The sequence below is a fragment of the Sorex fumeus genome, unplaced genomic scaffold, assembly GCF_029834395.1.
Source record: "Sorex fumeus unplaced genomic scaffold, SorFum_2.1 ptg000129l, whole genome shotgun sequence".
In the NCBI taxonomy this organism is placed as follows: domain Eukaryota; kingdom Metazoa; phylum Chordata; class Mammalia; order Eulipotyphla; family Soricidae; genus Sorex; species Sorex fumeus.
In genome coordinates, this window is record NW_026606186.1 from 3,730,387 (window position 1) to 3,738,464 (window position 8,078).

The 8,078-nt window shown below is 37.4% G+C and overlaps 1 pseudogene; it reads left to right on the plus strand.

Annotated features, from left to right (window-relative positions):
* Positions 1-458: 458 nt before the first annotated feature.
* On the plus strand, positions 459-7,213 carry LOC130045713 (zinc finger protein 658B-like; annotated as a pseudogene).
* Positions 7,214-8,078: the final 865 nt, after the last annotated feature.

Genomic DNA, 8,078 nt, shown 5'->3' on the forward strand with positions numbered 1-8,078 from the left:
GTTATATCTGATTGCAGGGTTAAGTCTTTGTCCAAGAATTTATTAAGCTGTTTATTGCTTTTGGAGGTGTCTGGCGGCCTCGAGATCCAGAGACCTCAGGATCTATGATCAGGCCAAGAGTCAACCCAGGCAGTTGTGGGAGGTGGGTATGGGTGCCAGGTTTTAGGGAAATATGGGGGGTGTGAAGAGGCTGCCCACCCCAACTCCAGAAAAAAACTCCATTGTTTGCAGATTGGAATCTGCAGAGAACATCTACCAAGGGGTGGAGCTGAGCCCTTGGCTTAGGTGTAGCAGTGAGGTGTGAGTGTAGCTACCAGGACTTTGGAAGTGGGGCACTTGCCCGTCCACCTCCTGAGTGCACTTGAAGTTTTCTTTCATAAATTTTAACTGCTGCTTGATGAACATCTCCTGGGAGATTTAGTAGGGAATCCTAGAGTAGGGCTGGTGGGTGGGGAGACATGGCGGTGGTTGTGGGAGGTGGGCTCTTGACTTATTTTTCTCATCTTAGAGGTAAAAGCATTCTATACCATGGCATGATTAGCTCAAGTCATAGGGTTTTTTTTTTCTTTTTATTTCTTTTGGCTTTTTGGGTCATATCCAGTGATGCTTACAGGTTACTCCTGGTTCTGCACTCAAAATTACACCTGGCGGTGCTCAGGGAACCATAGTTTAAGGACCAAATTTAAGGATTCTTATTTGCTCAATATTATTTATAAATGTTCTACAGTATTATATATCACTTATACTATATGTCATATCATTTGGTAATTATAATAGAATTTTCTAAACTTTTCCTCACCAGTTGCGGCAGTTATAGTTTATTGTCTTCAGTTTGTTAGAATCGCAAAATACCATGTTTTATGAATATTCAAAATATTTTAAATTCTTGAAAAAATCCCAGCTTTTCACTCCACATTTTCTTCACATTATTATTTTTTTTAAATTTGATTCACTGTCACTTTAAGGAATTTTACATCGCCTGTTTTTAAAGGATATTTGTAGATTTATTTCCCTGTAATGTCTCTCTCTCTCTCCCTCTTTTTTTTTTTTTTTTTTTTTGCTTTTTGGGTCACACCTGGTGATACTCAAGGGTTACTTCTGCCTCTGCACTCCAGGAAGTTCTGGGGGGATGACCAGATGGGATGCTGGGGATGACCAGATGGAACACTGGGGAACTTGCATCTGCCATATGTAAGACAAGTGCCGGCCACTGTACTATCACTCCAGCCCCTTCCTATAATGACTTATCCAGGTTTTGATGCCATGGTAATATTTATCTTATAAGTAATATTTCCACTATTCTTTAGAAGAGATTGACTAGAGTTCATTTCTTTCTTAAATATTTTTATTTATTTCTTAAATACTTTATTAGAGGGGGCTGGAGCAATAGCACAGCGGGTAGGGCGTTTGCCTTGCACGCGGCCAACCCTGGTCCAATTCCCAGCATGCCATATGGTCCCCTGAGCACTACTAGGGTTAATTCCTGAATGCAGAGCCAGGAGTAACTCCTGTGCATCGCCGGGTGTGACCCAAAAAAGCAAAAAAAAAAAATTTTATTAGAATTCTGAAGAAATCTGCATTTGAGGTTTTATTTGTGGAAAGATTTTCACGTGGAATGAAATTTTTTATAGGTATAATACAATTTTGATTATATTTTACTATGATAAAATTCATATAACAGAATTTATCAGTATAACTTTTTTTAGTATAGACTTTTCTGTGACATTAGAGGAATATTATATTCAGATTCCCATTACACACTAACTCCCCATTTCTCTCTGTGCATACATCCTAGCAGTAGAATTAGCTGTGATTCTAAAGTGGATTTCCATTCCAGAATATAGTTGAATATCATCTTTTTCTTTCGTCTGCATCACATAATTCTTTCCCATTAAATATTACCAATATAATTGATTTTTTTGTCTGCACATACTTTCTATGTTTCAGGTCTGTTTTCTTCTTTATTGATCTTTTACTATGTTATTGTGTGATGTATAAAATTCTAACATTTTAATTTCTTCAATCATTTATTGTTTTGGGGCCACATCTGGCAGAGTACTCAGGGCTTAAGTCTGGCTCTGCAATCAGGAATCACTCCTGGCAGGCTCGGAGGGCTTTATGGGATACCAGGAGTTGGACCCACATTGGCTGCATGTAAGGCAAGTGCCTTGCCCACTGAACTATCTCTCTGGCCCCCACTTTCAATTATTTTTTCAGTAAAAAATTTTCAGTTAATTTCCTTAAGTAGTTCTGCTAGTGTTTATCCCTGACATTTTTTCCTCCCTGAATTGGTGCATTCTGTGACATGTGGAAAAGTTTCTTTAGTGTAGTTTCGTTCTTTCCAGTTTTGTCATTACTATTGCACGTTTTGTATCTACATATGTTACAGACTATTGTAATATCTGTAATAATTATTACTTTACATCTTTGAAGCTGAAATAAGAGCATGTATATGTTTTGTTATATATTAATCGTTTAAACTTTTTTTTTCCTTAAATTTTTGTTAGTGAAACACCATGAGGTACAGTTGTAGACTTACAAATTTTTGTGCTTAGGTTTCAGTTATACAATGATCGAATACCCATCCCTCCACCAGTGCCCATTCTCCACCACCACTGATCCCAGTATCCCTCCCACCCCCATCCCTCCCATTCCACTCTATCTCTGTGGCAGGGCATTCCCTTCTGTTATCTCTCTCCTTTCGAGTGCTGTGGTTTGCAAAAGAGACACTGAGTGGCAATCATATTCGGTTTATAGTCTACTTTCATCACGCATCTCCCATCCTGAGAAGAACCTCCCAACACCCTTTATTTGGTTCTCCCTTCTCTATCTGAGCTGCCTTTTCCCCTAGCATGTGCGGCTGGGCTCATAAGCCAAACAGTAGTCCTCATTTAAACTTTTTGACTTTTGACTTTCCTATGCATTTTTGTTGTCATCTGATGTCATTCCCTAAGTATAATTGTGTTTCCACTGACCACTTTTTGTTCAGTTACTGGAAAATACAATTTTTTTGCAAGTACAGAACTAACACTTTATATATGTACACATTGCTTTATGCTTATACAGTTTGTGTGTGTGTTTGTGGTACTGGAGCTCAAAACCAGGTTCTTAGCATCCCAGGCATACCCTCTGCCACAAACTGAACTGTCCTCCAGCTCAGATATTTTTCAGATCATGAGGACTCCTTTAGTGTGTCTTGTTAGGCGAGACTGCTGGTAATATGAGCTCTCAATTTTTGTTTTCCTGGAACTATTTTTATTTGACTGTTATCTTTGAAAAAGAGTATTCCTGAATATAAGATTCTTGATTAATAGTCTCTTGAGTAGTTTATATGTCATTTTCACTGCAGTCTGACATGTATGGTTTTAATGAGTCATCTTATTGTGAAAACTTTGCCTTTCATAGTGGAAATATAAGCTTCCTATGTCTTTATGTAATTGGTGATTTTAAATTCCCTTTCTTCCTAATAATTTTTCAGTCTTTGGTAGTTTTTGTGGATCACAAATTAGTACTCCACTGAAGATTGAAGGAGAATCCTTTTGTACCTGTGAATAGCTCTTTCATACTACATCCAATTTTCTGTATTTGAATTCATATTGCTGGGCCGGATCAATAGTACAGAGGGTAGGGCTTTTGCCTTGCATGTGACTGACCCTGGTTTGATCTCTGGCATCCCATATGGTCCTCCAAGCACTGCCAAGAATAATTCCTGGGTGCAGAGACAAGAGTAGCCCCTGAGCATCATCAGGTGTGGTCCAGAAAGCAGAAAAAAAATCACCTTGCTCTAAAATATGGCAGTAATAGTGCTCACATAATTTTCTCCCTTTCCTCAAAATTTGCTAATCTGCACTGTCTGTTTATCCATATGTTACACTTGAAGTTTGACATATTTATTATTATTTTTGACTTGTTTGATAAGGAAGAACCAATGGTTCCTTGTACTCCCTCATAACCAGAATTACAAATCTCTTTGCATTTCTTAAAATGCAGTAAATGTGAACCTTTATTGCCATTTTATGACTTTATACTTTTACTTTGGCTCATAACTTAGGAATTTTGGGAGATGGATCTCCTTTAAGCTTCTGGAAATATTTTTCTTGGATATCCCCAAAGATAGCATCAAGTGAATGTTTTAGGCATTGAGTATCTTAGTATGCCTAATAAAAAACTGCACCTTCTTTCAAATTCAGAATCTTCAAACTCCACCCATGAATTCATCTCCTAAATTGCTTACCATTTACAGGGTATTGCTTTATAAAACTAGAAGTAATCTTCAAGTTGCAGCAAGGGAAAGACCCGTGTTTGTTAGAGGATGAATTTCTAAACAGGAGTTATCCAGGTGAGTTTTAGAGTACAGCTGCAGGCATCCCTGGAAAACAGTACAAAATGTATTGAAATAAAGAGGACATCTTTGAAGTTAAGAACTGACTAGATTTGACAAAATGTGGTCATGGAGAGACTCATATAAGGGATAAGAGACAGTCATTTTTATTGTTTTTTGAAGACTGACTGCCCAATTGTTCTTTTTCAGAAATCATGAAAAACAAGACAGAGATTTCTAACCAATATTCACCAACAAGAAAATTTGACTACAGAGAAAGTGAAAGCTTTGGAAAAATAAATCCAGATAAATATAATTTTTTTCCTTGTAGAAAAATATTCTTTATGAGATAGTTTCCAGTGGAAATATCCTGATGTAGGGCCAGGAGAATTGTTATCCAAGATTGCTGGTAGAGAGGCTCTTGATTTACTGTGGAGGAATCCAGCTGCCCTAGTGGCGAGTTGGTGTATTACTACTCCATGTATAAAATACTGGTTTGATTGTTAAATAAATATATCATTAAAACTACCATTATGGTTTAACATATATGTTTGTAATCTCTTATACAAGGGTTTAAGTGGCTCCATTATGAAACAGAGCAATCTTCACACACTTTCCTCTTATAATGGTAGGAAAGTACATGTTGGTGGGATTGGTGTTTGAATATTATCTGTAATGAACTATTGTGAAAAATTTTATAAAAATAAAATTTTAAAAAATACCCTTATGTGTGATAACCTGAGACTTCTATGTGGATCTTTACCAATTTCCCTCCTGCCCTCATAAATACTCAGGAAAACCCTTTGTGTTTAATATATTTCATTTTATTTTTTAATTTACTTCATTTGTTTTGGGTTTGGGGCAGTGCTCAGAGATTATATTTCATTTTAGTACTAAATGCAAGAAAACTTATATATGGGTCAATTTTTTTAATTAACAACCAAAATTTGCATGCTTTCAGTTTATTATTAATAACTCTTCCAAGTAGTGCTCAGGAGGTGTGGTGGTCCTCTCCCGCCAATTCTTGGCCAACCTGTGGTGGCAGAGATTATTGGACCACTGTGGTGATCAGCAGTGCAGGGGACCTCCAGACCTGCATCCAGCTATGTAGTGCTGGAAATTGAACCCAGGTAGGCCACATACACAACATGTCTCTCTGGCCTCTAAGCAATTTTCTTTAGTGGAGAATTTTATTTCACATTATCCTATTCATACTTTGGAGTAGATGTTTGAATATTATCTAGTTGTTAATGGTTTTTTTTTGAGAATGCTGCTTTCAGTATTTGTGGGAATGCTCCCACAAAAATAAACCTTACTGTACACCTGATTTTCAAAAAAATTGTTGTCTCCTCAGGTACTGAAACAGAAGATTCATTTGGAATTTAAAGATGATGGATGTAATAAAATTGGATATAGTTTCAATAGGGTTATTAAAATTCAGAGAATTAGTGCAGGAGTGAAATCTTTTGGTCAAGAAGAACAGTCCAGAAAATATCACAGAACTTTCTCAGGAATGAAACCTCTTGAATGTAGAATAAACACCCACAATTCAGCTATTTCTATACAAAAGAGAACTCACACACTGTAGATATGTGATAACTCAGGTAGTGAAACTTTCTTTTCTCAATAAGCCTTCAGTATATGTCAGAGATCGAATGGAGAGGAAAAGCACTATGAGTGTAATGAATATAAAACGACCTTCTCTGGAGAGTTCTCCCCTTTACACCTGAGAACTCACACAAGTGAGAAAGCACATGAATGTAATGAGTGTGGGAAAGCTTTTTCATCTAAATCATCCCTAGCAATACATCATAGAGTTCACACAGGGGAGAAGCCCTATAAGTGTGATGAGTGTGGGAAAACTTTCACCTGGATGTCAAAACTTGGAATCCATAAGAGAAATCACAATGGGGAAAAGCCCTATAAATGTGACGACTGTGGGAGAGCTTTCAGACAGAAGTCTAACCTTAGAGAATATCAGAGAAACCACACAGGGGTGAAGCCTTTTACGTGTAATGAAAGTGGAAAAACCTTCAGCAGGATGTCAAAACTAGGAATGCATCAGAGAAGTCGCAGGAGAGAAGCCCTATACGTGTGATGAATGTGGGAAGATTCTGAGCAAGAAATCACATCTCTGTGGACGTCAGAGAATCCACACAGGAGAGACGCCCTATGAATGTAATTAGTGTGGGAAAACTTTCAGCTTAAAATCATGGCTTGGGATATATCAGAGAATTCATACAGGGGACAAGCCCTATGAGTGTAATGAGTGTGGAAAAACTTTCAGACAGAAGTCAAATCTTAGAGAATATCAGAGAAGTCACACAGGGGTGGAAACCTTATAAATATGATGAATGTGGGAAAACTTTCAGCCAGAGGTCAAAACTCGAAATGCATCAGGTCAGCCACACAGGGGAGAAGCCTTATAAATGGGATGACTGTGGGAAAACTTTAAGACAAAAGTCCAATCTTGGAGCACACCACAGGATTCACAGAGGGGAGAGACCAAATGAATGTAGTGAATGTGGGAGAAAGTTTACCTCCTTGTCTTATCTTATAATACATCAGAGATGTCGTACTGGGGAGAGACCCTACAAGTGTAACAAACGTGAAAAAGCATTCAGGCAGAAATCTCATTTCAATGGACATCAGAGAATGCACATGATGAAGCCCGATGAATGTAATGAGTGTGGGAGAATTTTCACTTTCATGTCATAACTTAGGATACATCAAAGAAGTCACACAGGAGAGAAACCCTATAAATGTGATGACTGTGGGAAAGCTTTTAGCCAGCGGTCAAAGCTCAGAATCCATCAGAGAATTCACACAGGGGAGAATTCCTATGAGTGTAATGAGTGTGGGAAAAACGTTCAGACAGATCTCAAACCTTAGAGAACATCAAAGGTGTCACATACGAGAGAAACCCTACAAAGGCAATGAGTGTGGGAAAATATTCAGTCAGAGGTCAAAACTGGGAATATACCAGAGAACTCAAACAGGGGAAAAACCCTCTAAATGTGATAGATGTGGGAAAACTTTCAAGCAGAAATCAAGCCTGGGGATATACCAGAGATCACACTTGGGGAAGAAAGAATAAATGTGATGAATGTGGCAAAATTTTCTTCGAAAATTGGGCCTCACAGTGTCTCAGAATGCATACAGGGAATAAATACAAAGAATTTAATGTTTATTTTCCAGTTTCACTGAAAACTATACTTATGAATACAATTATCAAAGGATACAATGCTATTTTAGCAATCAGACTATCTGGAAACAACCGTAAATTTATAATAGAAATACAACGATGATAATGTGGGAGATGTTTTAGAGGGATTTTCAAATCTAAAAAGCCTTGGGGCAAAACCAGTTTCTTTACTCAAATTCAGTGGCAGTAACCCTGCATATTAAAATAATAATAAAACTAGTTTAATTTTTATGTTTATGGGCGAAAACCCCAACATTGTAATCCTAGAGGCATATATACCATCCTGTCCCCTGCCAAAAGCAATGTTTTTGCATAAATGGGACTGTAGAAAGGAAAAGTGAATTTTTACAGGTGATAAATGATAGAATTTTTTGGATAACATGAAAGATTATTAGTAAGATTTGCCTATGAAAATATTAGTTAATGCTTAGAAGAGTTGTCCTGTGGGAGAGACGATGGACATCTTTCTTTGTAAGGAGAGCTGTATGTTTTCAGGCAAAGAGGGGTTATGGAGAGATTTTGCTTTGTGTCAGTTCTCAGGTAATATGTCAA